Raw genomic sequence first — 14,215 nt, forward strand, 5'->3', positions numbered from 1 at the left:
CCTCTCCCGTGGAAGGGACCAGAGCTGGTGGGCAGCAGACGGGGGTCAGGTGACTGCACAGACCCTAAGGAGGGCAGCGGGCACGGACGGGCAGGAGAAGTTGTCAGTTAGGGACCTGCCCGGTCAACGGCCGACACAAGAGAGAGCTACGTGCGACTTTAAAATACAAATCTGATGAAAGTAGTAAGTGTAGTAAATATAGTAGATGCACATGTTTCGGGCTAGGTCCTCGTGCCACTGGTCGTGGGGCCAAAGACCGTTGGGCCGCAGGTCTCATGATCGGGCGCAGCTGGAACACCCAGGAACTTGAAGTCAGGGTTGCCTGTCCGCAGTGTCTACCCTGGACCAGCCTCCCTGGGGTTTCCTGCTAACGATGAACAGCACCTGTGTTCCCAAGGGCCACAGAGGCCACCGCATGGGGGGAGGGACCACATGAAAAGGACGAGAAACAGAAAAAGGTACTTGGCGTAGGTTTCCTGGAGCAAAATGCCTGCGGTTTCTAGAAACTTACACAAACTATGTGTAAATTGACAAATGGTAATGCTAATTCCTGCCCAGCCTGGGTTCTCTCCTGGCCTCAGCTCTCACTTTGGGCTCTAAGCAGGACCCTGGCAGTCGCAGCCACCGGCCACTGTTCGGCCAGAGTCAGTGGCCAAGCAGTGCCAAAGGATGAGCCAGACTCATAGGATGGATGTGAGAATTGGGGAGGCACGTTCAGGATGGGGGAAGGGAGCGTGACAGACTCTTAGGTGTCAGATAGGAAGTGACCGCCGAAGGGATTGCTGGTGTCCAAGATACGACAGGCGAAAGTAACGGACAAATTCCTGAGTTGCCCTTAACACCAAATGTCATGTGTTTCCTTACATCATTCTTTACTCTTTGGGTCCCTAATGTTTTCATGTGTATTTTCCCTATCTGACCGCACTTCCCTGCTACGACCCACAAGCTGGGGAACCCAATCAGACCGAGGCTCTAGGAAAGCACGAAAGGACAAAGTGAGTAGCTGGAAAAATAAGTAAATACTTGATTAGGCTCTCTCCTCCAGTGAAAGGTATCATTATGGAAATACGGAAAAAATCCAAAAGCTCGCACCGTTACTCCCTGTCAATGTCGGTGGGGTAGGCGTTTCTCTCGAATTCACCCACGGCTCAGAAGCTCCCTCTGGGCTGACAGGTGGCTTCCCCATCCCGTGGCCCAGCTATGTCACGGAGGTGAGCTAAATACCAAGCTTGAGCTGCACGCGCACACATGACCGTGTGTGCACACGTGTGCTTCCAGATGCACTCGGGGCCGCTGTGACCTGCCACCCATCCGTTCACAACTCTCCCAATGCTTGGCCCCCTCTTCGATAACACTTCCCATCCCACCCCCAAAATACTCCCAGTGATGCTGCCCATCAAACCACAAAGCTGAGCGGCAGCCTGAAACCTCAGAGGAAATCGAGCATCTAGTTAAAAACTTCCCTGAGCCCCGCCAGGAACAAAGGCTGTGCGGTTACATGAGCTGGAAACGCCATCCATCATCATGCGAAGGTAAAGAACCTCCGAGTCCAGCCAGAGGGCACCTGCAAATATCCGGTACTGCCCTGTCACTTTGACTGATGGCCACCCCTTCCAATGAGCTCCTTTTATCTCGAGGTTTCCAGCGAACGAAAGGCTCACTTGCTCCCGCCGCCCACTCCCCTACCATTTGCCTTTCCGGGGAGACAGGACTGGAGCAGGTGCCAAGCCTCACCAGCCCCTTCCGCGCGTGACCAGCCATGACCACGGGACCGTCCACCCTCGGGCGTGGAGTTCCTGCACTGACCTTTCTCAGGAGGAAGCAGATGCGCTCGATGTTCCTCAGACGTTCTCTCTATCGGGATGCAAAGGAAAGAAAAAGAGGGGAGGTTAGATGCTCTGCTGAAGGAGCCCCCACATTCAGCCCCCAGGAGAGAAGGCAGCACCCACCAGAGACCTGCGTGCTCCCACCCAGTGGCTCAAGGAACTCAACAGAAAAAAAAAAACAAAAAAACTAATAATCCAAATAAAATGGGCAGAGGGTCTGAACCGGTATTTTTCCAAAGAAGACATACAGATAGCCGGGGGTACATGAAAAGGTGCTCATCACTCATCATCGGGGAAATGCAAATCAAAACCACGGTGAGCTATCACCTCACACCTGTCAGAATGGCTAAAATCAAGACAAGAGACAACAGGTGCTGATGAGGACGTGGAGAAAAAGGGACCCTCGTGCTCTGTTGCTGAGATGGATATTGGTACCGCCGCTACAAAAACATCAGGGAGGTTCCCCAAAGAGTTAAAAACAGAACTGCCGGATCATCCAGCAATTCCACTTGTGGGTATCTTCCCGAAGGAAATGAAATCACAGTCTGGAAAAGGTATCTGCACCGCTGTGTTCACTGCAGCATTATTTATAAGAGTCACGACACAGAAGCAGCCTGAGTGTCCATGGATGGGTGAACGGATAAAGAAAATGTCATGTGTATATATATATATATAGTATAATATACTCTCATACGGTCAGGATACACACACACAGGAATATCACTCAGCCACAAAAAGAAGGGAATCCTGCCATTTGCAACAACATGGATGGTGTTATGCTCAGTGAAATAAGCCAGACAGAGAAAGACAAGTACCATGTGATCTCGCTTATATATGGAATCTAAAACAAAACAACAACAAAACAAACTCATAGAAAAGATCAGGTGTGTGGTTATCAGAGACAGGGAGTAGAGGAGAGGCAACTGGCCAGAGGGGGTCAAAAGGTACCAACTTCCAGTTATAAGACAACTAAGTCCTCAGGACGCCCTGGAGGCCGAGTCACCCTCCCAGGAGGACTGCCCACCCGGGGCTCCGTGTGCCCTGATTAGAGTCTACGGTCGGGAAGTTCTCTGCCTGCTGATTTCATTTTTCTAAAGTGAGTGCATTTAGAGGAAGGAATCATCCCACTAAATTAGACACCAGCAGCACCCCCAAGCTAAGATGTCTCGAGATGTCAAAGTCCATGCCCAGAGCCCGGCTCAGGGCTGAGAACAGGTGCCCGCGGCCGGGCGGGGGGTGACGGTCACATCACACAGGGTGTGCCACCATCCCTTTCCCGCAGTGACTTCTTGTTTTCCAAAGCCCCTCTGAGCACAGCTGCAGCCTCTGTCTGATGCTTCGTTACGAGGCAATTTGGTAACCGTGGACGTGATGCTAATGAACTTGCTCGCGGATCTGGGGAAGACAGGTGGTTGGGCCACTTCAGCTTCCCTAACTGAATCGTACAGTGATTCCTGTGCATCCTTTAAGCCCAGAGGAAAGAGCCCACATCAGGACAAATTAGTGTCCACGTGGCTAGGAAGACAGACCACGTCCTCCGCAGCAAACCCCGTGTCTGTCCACATGCGCATGCGCACACACAAACCCCACACGCGGCTGGGCATCGAGGCTGCCTACATGGAGAATAAGAGGAAAGATGTGAGGTGCCAGGCACAGAGAGGCTGCCACGGGGCCCGCACCGGCTCCTTCCCCACAAGCTGGTCCTCTGCTGGCTCCCCTTCCTTGACGGTGACACTAAAGGGCCTGCTGATAAAGGAAGGGGAAGGGCTGAATGAGAAGGTAGGAGTAGAGCAGGGCCCTCCTCGTCCCTTCCAGCTCCTGAAAGGGGGTCCACCCCAAGGGCCCTGCAAGATTTGGAGCTCTAGGGGATCTTCAATCCAGAGAGCCAGTGGGCCTCACGCTTGCTCATAGAGTTACTGTCTGTAAGCTAAGTCCATGCAGGGCGGGTGTCACCAGTGGGCGGTAGCTCCTTCAAGCCAGCTGAGGCGGTGATGCATTTTTGGGGGCTCTACGTGAGTTAATGAGGCATCCAAAGCACTTAGCTCCCTGCCAGGGAGTAAATCGTCAGAACCAAGAAAATATGTCTAATATTCATCCATGTAGGGTTTTAATGGATTTTTTTAGAAATCTCAGACAAGAGTACTTTCCCGGGGGGTCTTCAGTCTGTCCACGGACTATCTGGCCCACAGGGTCCAGGCTCCTTGATTAAGTCATTACCCAGTTAGAAGCGTGGCTTTCACGATAGGAGTGAAGAGCCGAGACCCAGCCTCCACGGTACACCTCACCCTGCAGCAGATGCATTCTCCCTCTGGTCAACAACAGCTGAGTGCCTACGGTGTGCAGGCTTCGATCTTGCGCTGACCTTCCCCAGAGGCTGCCACGGCACGCGTGTCGGTCCTATATCCTCTTCGTGACTCCACAAAGCTGTCTCACGGTTTCACCGATCGCCTGGGCTGAATTGGCAGGACGGGGCGGAGCGGAGGACACGTTTCCGCACTAGCGTGCACCCGGGGTCATTCAAGAAAGCCCTGCGTGTTTTCAGTGAGCTCATCTGAGCCCACACAGCTAGGAGGACGGATAGCAGCCTCCCTCTAGGACTAGAGCTCCAACGGGCCAGGTGTTTAACCCTGGTGCCAAACAGAAAACGTCCAAAAAGAAATGAGACTGGGGGGTAGCCCTTCAGGCCTGGTGGGGCCAAGTTACCACAGGGTGGGGGGGGGGAGGCCAGCAGATGGAAATAAAAATGGACTTTAATGGGGCGCCTGGGTGGCTTAGTCGTTAAGCGTCTGCCTTCAGCTCAGGTCATGATCCCGGGGTCCTGGGATCGAGTCCCACATCGGGTTCCCTCCTCGGCGGGAAGCCTGCTCTCCCTCTCCCACTCCCGCTGCTTGTGTTCCTGCTCTTGCTATCTCTGTCTCTGTCAAATAAATAAATAAAATCTTTAAAAAAAAAAAAATGGACTTTAATGGAAGTACAAAGCCTAAGAAGTTTCCAAGTGCATCTTAGGGACTCTTGCAACTTGCCACAAATTTCTGCTTCACACCCTTGACTTTGAAAAGGGTTTGGCTCTATTTCACAGAACCAAAGAATCTGATGCCAAAGGGATGATAAAATCAGGCATTAGAAAATCCAATCTCTGAAAGAGACACCATGGAGTAGCTAGGTGGTAAGAACACGGGCTCTGGGGACAGGCAAACCTCCAGGGGCTGTGGGCCCTTGCGTACGAGTCTGCACATGCAGTAAATGATGCCATTTGGGCAGAGTTGTGAGACTGTAAGTTATACGTGTAAAGTTCCTAGTGTGCAGTAAAAACTCACCAAAATGTACGACTCCAATAAAAGCCCTGTGCTTTCAGAGGGGACACTGAAGCCTAGTTCCCTGGTCTTCTGGCTCCTCCCAAGAGCACATCTTTCTTCAAGGAGAACAGACCTCTTTGTCCGTGTCGCTAGAGTGACACCATAAGCCTTCCAGGTTAAGATGGATTCACACTAGGGGCGCCTGGGTGGCTCAGTTGGTTAAGCCACTGCCTTCGGCTCAGGTCATGATCCTGGAGTCCCGGGATCGAGTCCCGCATCGGGCTCCCTGCTCGGCAGGGAGCCTGCTTCTCCCTCTGACCCTCCCCCCTCTCATGTGCTCTCTGTCTCTTTCATTCTCTCTGTCTCAAATAAATAAATAAATAAATCTTTAAAAAAAAAAAAAAGATGGATTCACACTAGTAAATCCTGCTGTCCGGTCTACAACCTCTAACTGAAAATACCCACAGAGCAATTCAAACAAAAACTTGGCTTGGCACTGGAACCCAGGGCCTAGAAGGAACTTCAACCACATGCGGACCCCGTGAGTGCAGGCTGAGACACACCTGAAAGAACCGTGTGTGCCCAGCAGTGCTGGTCTCGAATGAGTGTGGACAAGGCTCTGTCCACCCGCGTGGTTGGTCCCCGGCCCTGGCAAGTGGGCTGCACCCCCCCATTCACTGGAAGTAGGGTCCTCCTCCTCTCCCTGCACAAGCCGCTTGTCACGCCCACTCCTGGGCATGAGGGAGCTGCAGCCGGACGGGACGGTCAGATCGCACGTGCCGAGCCTGGATCTGAGGACCAGACTGCATCAGATTCCCCAGTGGGAGGTGAGCTGACCTCAGGCCCACGGAGCCTCTAGAGATGAGTGTCCCCCGGGCGGTGGACGCGGGCCCAGGGGCTCTGTACCTCCACCCACTCTGGTGTCTCCCTCTGAGAGACCTGGCCAAGCGCAGCGCACAAACAGCCATTAAGGAGGCTCCCATGCCCTGCCAGCACGTTGGCCAACATGGAGCCTCTCTCCTTATTCAAGGATAAATAACCAGAAACGCCGGCACGAGGCCTTGAAGACTCGTCCGCCAAAGCACAGCAGACCTTTCCCACCTGGCCTCCTGGGATCGTCCTATTTGACTTGCAAGGTACGACGGGCGGACCTCAGGAATGAGAGGGGTCCTCGATGGCCCTGAGCCAGGAGTGGAGGCACTTTACCCACCCCCCCATCGGAACGTCCCTCCTCCACAGGCCCCAGTAACCCGCCCTGACACCCCCCGCCCCCGCCTGCACCCGCTACTTACCGCATGAACAGGGTTACACTGGTCTATGGGGCTCTTAAAATCCGTCCTTAACTCATCGAAGGCAATGATCTGAAACGGAATGCGCAGAATTGAGATGTTAGTGCAAAGGTGAGTCAGTGCCCCGCGTCTTCCTGTAGATTTGCTTCAAAATAATACAGGAGGCAGGAAGAAGGTATCAGTGATCTAAGACTGGCCAGGAGGTGGTTGCCGTCAAAGCTGGTGATGGACACTTGGGGCTGATCGAACTCCTCTGTCTTCTGTGTACCCTTAAAACTCCCCCACGTAGGGAAAGGGCAAGATACTGTTTAAGGGCACACACCTGCCACGAGTAGACAAGTAAGTCCTGCAGACCTAATGCACAGTCTAGTGCATACAGACAACAAAACTGTACTCTAAACATTAAACTGGCCAAGAGACCAGCTCTTAACCAATCCGGTCACTGGAAGAAGTGATAACTATGTGTCGGAACAGAGGGGTAGCCAGTCCTACAATGGGAACAGTTCTGCAACATTCGTGTATCAAATTTACACAATGTTGCATGCCAAAGGTATTTATCTCAATTGTTGGAAAGCCCCCAAGTCAAGCTTCATAGGCTTCCTGTGCTTTGCAAAGACATGGAGAAAACTCCATTACAGTGGCGGCAGGTGAAGGTGTGGATAAAAGCACAAGAAATTCCAACTTCAAGCCAGCGCTTTCCACCTCTCTCCTTGTAGGAAGAAGCCGTTTATTCTCTGTTTGTGTTTATTTTAGCAGAAATGCTGATCGGAAGTGAGACAGACAGAAGGCAGGACAGAGGAGAAGAGAAAGGCAAGAGAGCAGGGCCGACAGTAGCAGAGAGGACGCGACCTCCAGTGGTCCACGGGCTGGACAATCAGCTCCTGAGCAGTCCCGTCTTCACAGATGGGTCCGCTGGACGTGGGTCCTCAACTTCATTCTGGACAGAGACTCACAGCTCGCCAGACGGCACTGGCGTGGAGGCCCGAGGCGCTCTCAGCAGCATCTCTCCTGGGCTGCACATAGATGGGCATAGGCAGCTCCCCCATGAAGGCACATCCCAGGGGCCTGGAACACTTGGCAGAACCACGGTGGCAACGAGGCTGGAGGCCACCCGCAGGTGTCCCTGTCCCAGCAACACGGGGCTCAGACGAAGTACCCAGTGGGGCAAACAATCCCCTTCCCTACACAAAGCAGGTATAATTTTAAAGCAGTCACATGTCATCCTGATTTCAAAACTCCCACAGAATTCAGGGGAAATTCTAGTATAACCTGTATTAAGTAGACACATTTCTGCCTCATCCCTTGCCAGATAGTTAACTACCCGGGCCTGTACTTGAACTGTTAGTGACAAGAACTCACCTCTCACTGAGGGTGCTCAGGCCGTGCCTGGCTACCTCTAATTAATACTGTCTCCCATTCTTGAACTTCCGTATGACTCCCTGAGGCTCCCACCCACATCCTAATCCAGAGTCAGCAAACTACAAAGCCAAATCCAGCCTGACACCCATTTTTGTACAACCTAGGAGCTAAGCATGGTTTCTACACCTTTAAAGTAGTTGAAAAAAAATCAAAAGAAGAATATTTTGTGACATGTAAAGATTATATTCAAATTTCAGTTGCCGTAAATAAAGTTTTATTAGAACACAGATGCATTCATTCTTTCCTACACCATGTATACTTTCACACTACAATGAGGGAGCCCAGTTGTTACAACAGAAGTCATATGCCCAGCAAAGCCCAAAATAATTACTGTCTTACCCTTTACAGAAATAATTTGCCAACCCCTGGTCTACTCTTTTATTTTCCCTCTAAAGCTTCACCATCCAATGAGATATACACAGTAAGCCATTTAAATTTTAATTGTAATGAGTTAAATTAAAAAATCAGTTCCCCCATTTTATTTGCTCAAAAACCACATCTATTACTAAAACCACTAGCTATTAAGTGGCACAGACATAAAATATTTCCATCATCACAGGAAGTTCTATTATATATCACTGCTTTGGAGGCATATAGGATAGGTCAAATCACTCTTCCACAAGGAACCCCCTTAAGTAGCGTCGGCTATCCTGAACCCGGCAAATCTTTGTTCTTCAGGCTCTCTCCACCCTTTATATAAGCCGACACTTATCCTGGTTGCCCTCTGCTGACGTTACAGGTTGTAAATGTCTATACTAAATGTGACTGTCAAAAGTAAACACCATATTCAAGATGAGCTCAGCTTAGCACAGAGAGTAAACGTATCACCTCCTCTGTTCTGTTACCTATGTCTCTGTTAATGCAACCTGGTAGCATTAAATTTTTTGTTTCTGCATCACATACCTGTCTTTTTACTGACCTTGCATTGCCTAAAAGCCCCAGATCTTTCTCATGTGCTCATTAAACTCAGTCCACATCATTCTGCTTGCACGTTGTTGGATTTGAAGGCCTAAGAGCCAGAACTGACCTTTATCCCTTTTAATTCCTCCCTCTTTGGTTTGGTCCATCAGTCCAGTCAGCTGAGATATGATCTATCTCCCAACCACAAATCCTAACGAACATAATGTCCTCAATACGCACATCCATGTTTACCCTGACACAGATGCAAACCGAGCAGAGCCCAGGCAGGACGGAGCCCGAGGTTCACCCTTCCTTGCTCCCATGAGGCTGGCATCAGTAATCCTTCAGCCTGTTATTTATGCAATTATACAGACAATGCACCATATTTTGATCCAGGAACTGAAAGTCAGTCCCCGGATGGCTTTAGAACCCCACACCTGTTGATGTACCACATACAAGCCCCAGGAGCGGGGAGCGCAGGAGGAAAGGAGTCGGCCCCCGGGGTTCAGCTGTGACTGTCCAGGTCCCATCCTGTCCTGACCCATGCGGGGCTAGGAGGGGAGTCTGGAGTGAAGGCGCGTGAAGCGCCAGGGGCGGGGGGGATCCCTGGGGATTCAGAGCTGCTGAGCACATCTGAGAGCCAGGGCCTGGCCTGGAGGAAGGTGTGAAGAAAGGAGTGAGCCCTGAGTGTGACTTCGGCCCCAGAGCTCCGTGAGACAGAAGGTACTTGGCAGGTGCTTTCTCGGGCTGGTGCTGCACTGTGCACGAGGATGACAGAGGCTTCAGCATCCTCGCCCACCAGAAGCACTCACAAATCCGTGCATCCGCTCACCTGACACCTTGTTTGTTTATTACATGCTTGCCACACGGGGCACTGGGCTTCAAGTGCATGTTTTGGTTGTGTAATCCTTGCCACCCCGTGAAGTAGCTACTATTATTGTCCCCATCTTAGATGTTGAGAAGCTGAAACCAAAAGTAGTTAAAGTCCTTGCCCAAGATCACTGCTCTGGCCCCGGGATGCAAACTAAGGGCTCTCTGACACTGAAATCCATGCAGTTAGCATTATGATGCTCTGCCTCCCAAGACACACGGAGGGGAGGAAGTAGGATCCCAAGGACATCCGGAATGAGCAACTGTGTCCGTGGAATGAAAGCAAGCTTCCAGGGGCACCTGGGTGGTTCAGTCAGTTAAGCATCCGACTCTTGATTTCAGCTCAGGTCATGATCTCAGGGTCGTGAGATCGAGCCCAGCGTTGGGCTCCAAGTTCAGTGCAGAGTCTGCACGAGATTCTCCCTCTCCCTCTGCCCCTCCTCACCCCACTCACTTTCTCTCTATAAGTAAATAAATAAAATCTTTTAAAAAGAAGGGAAGGGGAAGGGAGCTTCCAGAAGAGGTGAGGGTTAGGTCACCCTCTTCTTAGCACTCATTCATGGTCTCCCAGCCCTTGACTCCTGACCAGTGTCCAAGCCTGGGAGACACAGGCCATGCAGTGGGGGTGGCCCTGTGCGTGCTGCAGACTTCTGCCTGCAGCCAAGCCGTTAGCGTCAGGGACAGACTGTGAGCATGACAAACATCATGATGATGCCACAACCAAGGATGGCCAGGTGAATTCAGCAGGAGGCACAGCCCAGCTTCTGCGAGCCTCTGGGGTTCGGCTCCACCACGGGACCCCCACCCAACAGCACTAAGTGAGCTTTAACTGCTGGTCCTTCAAAGCCTCTTCATGTTTTTACATTTATTTTTAAATTTACATAGAATAAAATGCACTCTTTCTGTTTAAAGTTTCTACGACTCTTGACAAATGCATACAGCCATGTAAACACCACAATCAAAACACAGAACAGTTCTAAAACCCCCCAAAATTCCCTCCTGTTGCCCCTTTGGAGTCACCCCCACCCAGCCCAGCAACCAGGAGTCTCTTCTCCATCCCTATCACTTTGCCTTTTGCAGAAAGTCATTCAAATGGAACATGCAGCATGTCAGCTTGTCAGACTACTTCCAGTTAACAGAATGCGGTAAACTCAGCAGCGTTGTTGCTCTTGTATTTATAGTGTGTTCCCTTTTTACTACTGAGTAGTACTCCACTGCATGGGTGGAGCGCACGTCGTCATCCGTTCACCTGCTAAAGAACATGTGGGCTTGTTTCCAGTTTTCAACAGCTATGCATAAAGCTGCTATAAACATTTGCATACCCGTTTTCACCTAAACGCATGTTTTCAGTTCTCTTGGGTCAATAGGAGGGGGATCGCTGGTTCGTGTGGTAGCTGTATGTTTAACTTCATCAGGAACTGAGAAACTGCTTTCCACAGAGGCTGTACCATCTTGTACATACTGCCCCCAGCAATGAGTGAGAAGCTTGGCATCCTTGCCAACGCTGTGTCAGTTTGGATTTCTTCTATTTTAGCCACTTCCACAAGTGCGTAAAGGTGTCTCATTATAGTTTTAATTTGCATTTCTCCAATGACTAATTGGAGATGTGGAGCATCTTTTCATGAGCTTAATAGCCATCTGTATACCTTCTTTGGTGAAGCGTGTGTTCAGATCATTTGCCCATCTTTTTTTCAAAGCTGTTTGTTTTCTTATTGATGATTTTTGAGAGCTCTTTATATGTTCTGGATGCAAGTCTTTTGTCAGATATGTGATTTGGCAATATTTTCGTCTGTGTGTGGCTTGTCTTTGCATTCTTAACAGTGTGCTGTCCTCCTAATACTTCTCAGTTTGTCCAATTTATCTTTTTCTCTTTTATTGATCAAACTTCTGGCATTGGATCTAAGAACTCCTAAGGCTACACAGATTTTTCTGTTTTTTTCTAAATAACATTTTATTTACAGGAAAGTTTGTTTTTTTAAAGATTTTTGTAGAGAGAGACTGTGTGCACAAGATGGGAGAGGGGCAGAGGGAGAGGGAGAGAGAGTCTCAAGCCCACTCCCCACTGAGCGTGGAGCTGATGCAGGGCTCGATCTCACAACCCTGAGATCATGACCTGAGCATCAAGAGTCAGATGCTTAACCAACTGAGCCACCTGGACACCCCCCTTTATGGGAAGGTTTAAGCTACAACTTCAGTTTCCTTAATAGATGTAGGACTATTTGGGTCATCTTGAGCTGACAGTTTGCAGGAATTAGCCCATTTCATCAAAATTGTCAAGTATACAGGCTGAACTTGAAGTCTGGGTCCCCCCACCCCGCTGTTTCACTTTCTCTCATACGCCATCTTCTCTCCTTGTTTTCTCATCAAACTCTTGAGACAGAGGTTCCTACGAGCACAGACAAAAGCTAGAAAGGGCAGGCGCAGATCAGCAGTGACAAAACTAGAAGCGCGGTTCTCCCACCGGCTGTGGACCAGGGACCAGGGCCAGGGTGAGGAAGAAACAGGATTGAGGGGCATCAAGGAGGACTCTGGGGAGGGGCCGTGTCACCCGAGGGACCTGCATGAGCAAGAGCCAGATATGGAAAGTTCCAGAAGGAAGTGAGGCTGCAGAGGCCCCGAGAGGGGAATCAAGGTCTGCAGCGGGGAGACGCAGAAGGTCACAGCAGACACAGCCCGCTGATGGAGAGACAGTGGGAGCTGAGGTCGAGAGCAGGGATGGGCCAGGAATCCCACCGTGCGGGCCTTCTGTGGCCATGCCCCACAAGATAGACCCCTGTGGCAAGGCACCGAGCAGCCCCCCAGTCCCCGGGTGCCGTGGCCGCTGGGTGGCGTGCGGAACTGAGCGTGTCTGCAGCTTGCAGCCTCTCCACCTGACCAAGGGAGCTGCCTGGATGAGACCAAGAGGCCATGGGTGACAGGCCAGGGCGTGCAAACCCAGTGCCAACCGTGCCCACCGGGGAGATTTTCAGACCCAATGAAAAGTCAGTGCTCAGAGGCAGTATGAGAAAAGATCATACATCCTGGCTCGTCAAACTCAGGAAGCCAGAGATGAATTTGGCTGCCCCCCCCGCCCCCCGCAGAGAGCAACAGAACGTTGGGGAAAGCACGCCACAGGAAGAGGGCACGTGGCCGGGGCCCCCAGAATTTCTGCCTGCCGACCCATCCGCCTGCAGGGTCTGCACTCAGACCCCTACAGACAGTAAGGCCACCTGGGCCAAGCTCCTCTCTTGACTTCTCCTTGTTGTGACCTGAACAATGTCCCCCAAAGTCTTGTCCTCCTGCAACCTCAGACCTGACCTTATTTGGAAGTAGGATCTCCGCAAATACATCAGTTAGACCCTGTAAGAGAAAAGGACACGGCACTGCAGTGTTGCAGCTGCAAACCAAGGAGCCACACGGATCGTCGGGGGCCACCACCAGCCAGGAAGACGCAGGGGGGGCTCTTCCCTCACCCTCCGGAGAGGGCAGCACCCCGCCGTCACCTTGACTCCGGACTTCCAGCCTCCAGAACCGGGCTGGGGTAAACACCCGTGGTTTTAAGCCACCGAGGCCTGTGAAAGACACTCCATTTGCAAAATGTCTGAAAGTTCTGCTGTGACGTCATCGGGAAGAAATGGCTTTGGTGGCAACAGTGAATGTGAAAGAAGCATTGCCGACCCAAAATAAATGCCTCCCCAGGAGGCGGGCTTCTATACACACCCCAAGCCATGCTCAGAATGCACTCGTGATTTAGAAATAAGTAGGTGTATGGGTTTTTTTTAAGTAGTTTCCATGCTGGAGCCCAATACGTGGCTTGAACTCAAGACCCCCCAGATCAGGACCTGACCTGAGATCAAGAGTCGGACGCTTAACCGACTGAGCCCCCCAGGCGCCCCAAAAGTCGGGTTTTTATGTCCTCGCCATGTCTTGTCCCAACCACAGCAATTCCTACAAACCTCAGCCCAAGGCTTGGCGCCCTTTCTGAGGGTCAGGAGCTCCGCGGGACGGGAGAGGGGTGATGGACGGGGACTTGACTGCTTGGGACACGCAGACGTGGCTTGAATGTCTAGTCCTGGTTCTATGCCTGACACTGGTACAGCTGTGAGTCCGAGCGTCCCGTTCACCCATCCTAAGCTGTTCCAGGCAAGGGTTTGCTATGCCACTTCCCAGCCCCTAGGAAGAAAGAAGCTTTGGCTCCACACTCGTGGATACCAGCCGCTTCCTCGGTCCTGGCTCAGCTCCTGTCACCACTCAGCATGTGAAAAGATGCAGAGTCTCTGGCACTCGATCCACTGCCCACCTCCTTTTCTAGAAAACACAATGCCCAGAAGTCCTGGGTGCTTTAAACTTCCCTACATATGTTCATGTACTTTAATTTTATGTTCATTTTATGTAACATCACCAACAGGTGTGCCGTTCACTTTCCCAATGAAGAATCAAGGAGAATGACAGGTCGTTGGAACGCCCAAGACCACCCAGCAGAAGGGGGAGGGCTGAAACCTGCACTCAATTTCTCCATTTCTCTTCCCTTGTGCTTTTTGCATTGGGCCACACTGACCCACCACTCTTCCTATGGGGGAGTGAGAACAGTTTATTAAAGTACCCTTAGGATGGGGTGCTGCACTGGGCATGACAC

General features: G+C 51.3%; 1 protein-coding gene across 3 annotated transcripts in view; it reads right to left on the reverse strand.

Moving 5' to 3' along the window:
* CNIH3 (cornichon family AMPA receptor auxiliary protein 3) overlaps nucleotides 1–14,215 on the reverse strand; it is a 220,682-nt gene that overhangs the window by 50,538 nt on the left and 155,929 nt on the right. For 2 of the 3 annotated variants that reach the window (XM_064594497.1, XM_064594496.1), the window contains 2 exons: nucleotides 6,415–6,483; nucleotides 1,807–1,854 (listed from right to left, as the gene is read on the reverse strand). The gene's annotated coding sequence lies outside the window, so the exon portion shown is untranslated. Of the gene's footprint in view, nucleotides 1–1,806; nucleotides 1,855–6,414; nucleotides 6,484–7,260; nucleotides 7,593–14,215 lie in introns of all 3 variants that reach the window. The other variant, XM_064594498.1, reaches the window with a different exon arrangement.

The sequence above is a fragment of the Mirounga angustirostris genome, unplaced genomic scaffold (genome assembly GCF_029215605.1).
Source record: "Mirounga angustirostris isolate CCGP_5_RB_7025 unplaced genomic scaffold, mMirAng1.0.hap1 SCAF_6, whole genome shotgun sequence".
NCBI lineage: Eukaryota > Metazoa > Chordata > Mammalia > Carnivora > Phocidae > Mirounga > Mirounga angustirostris.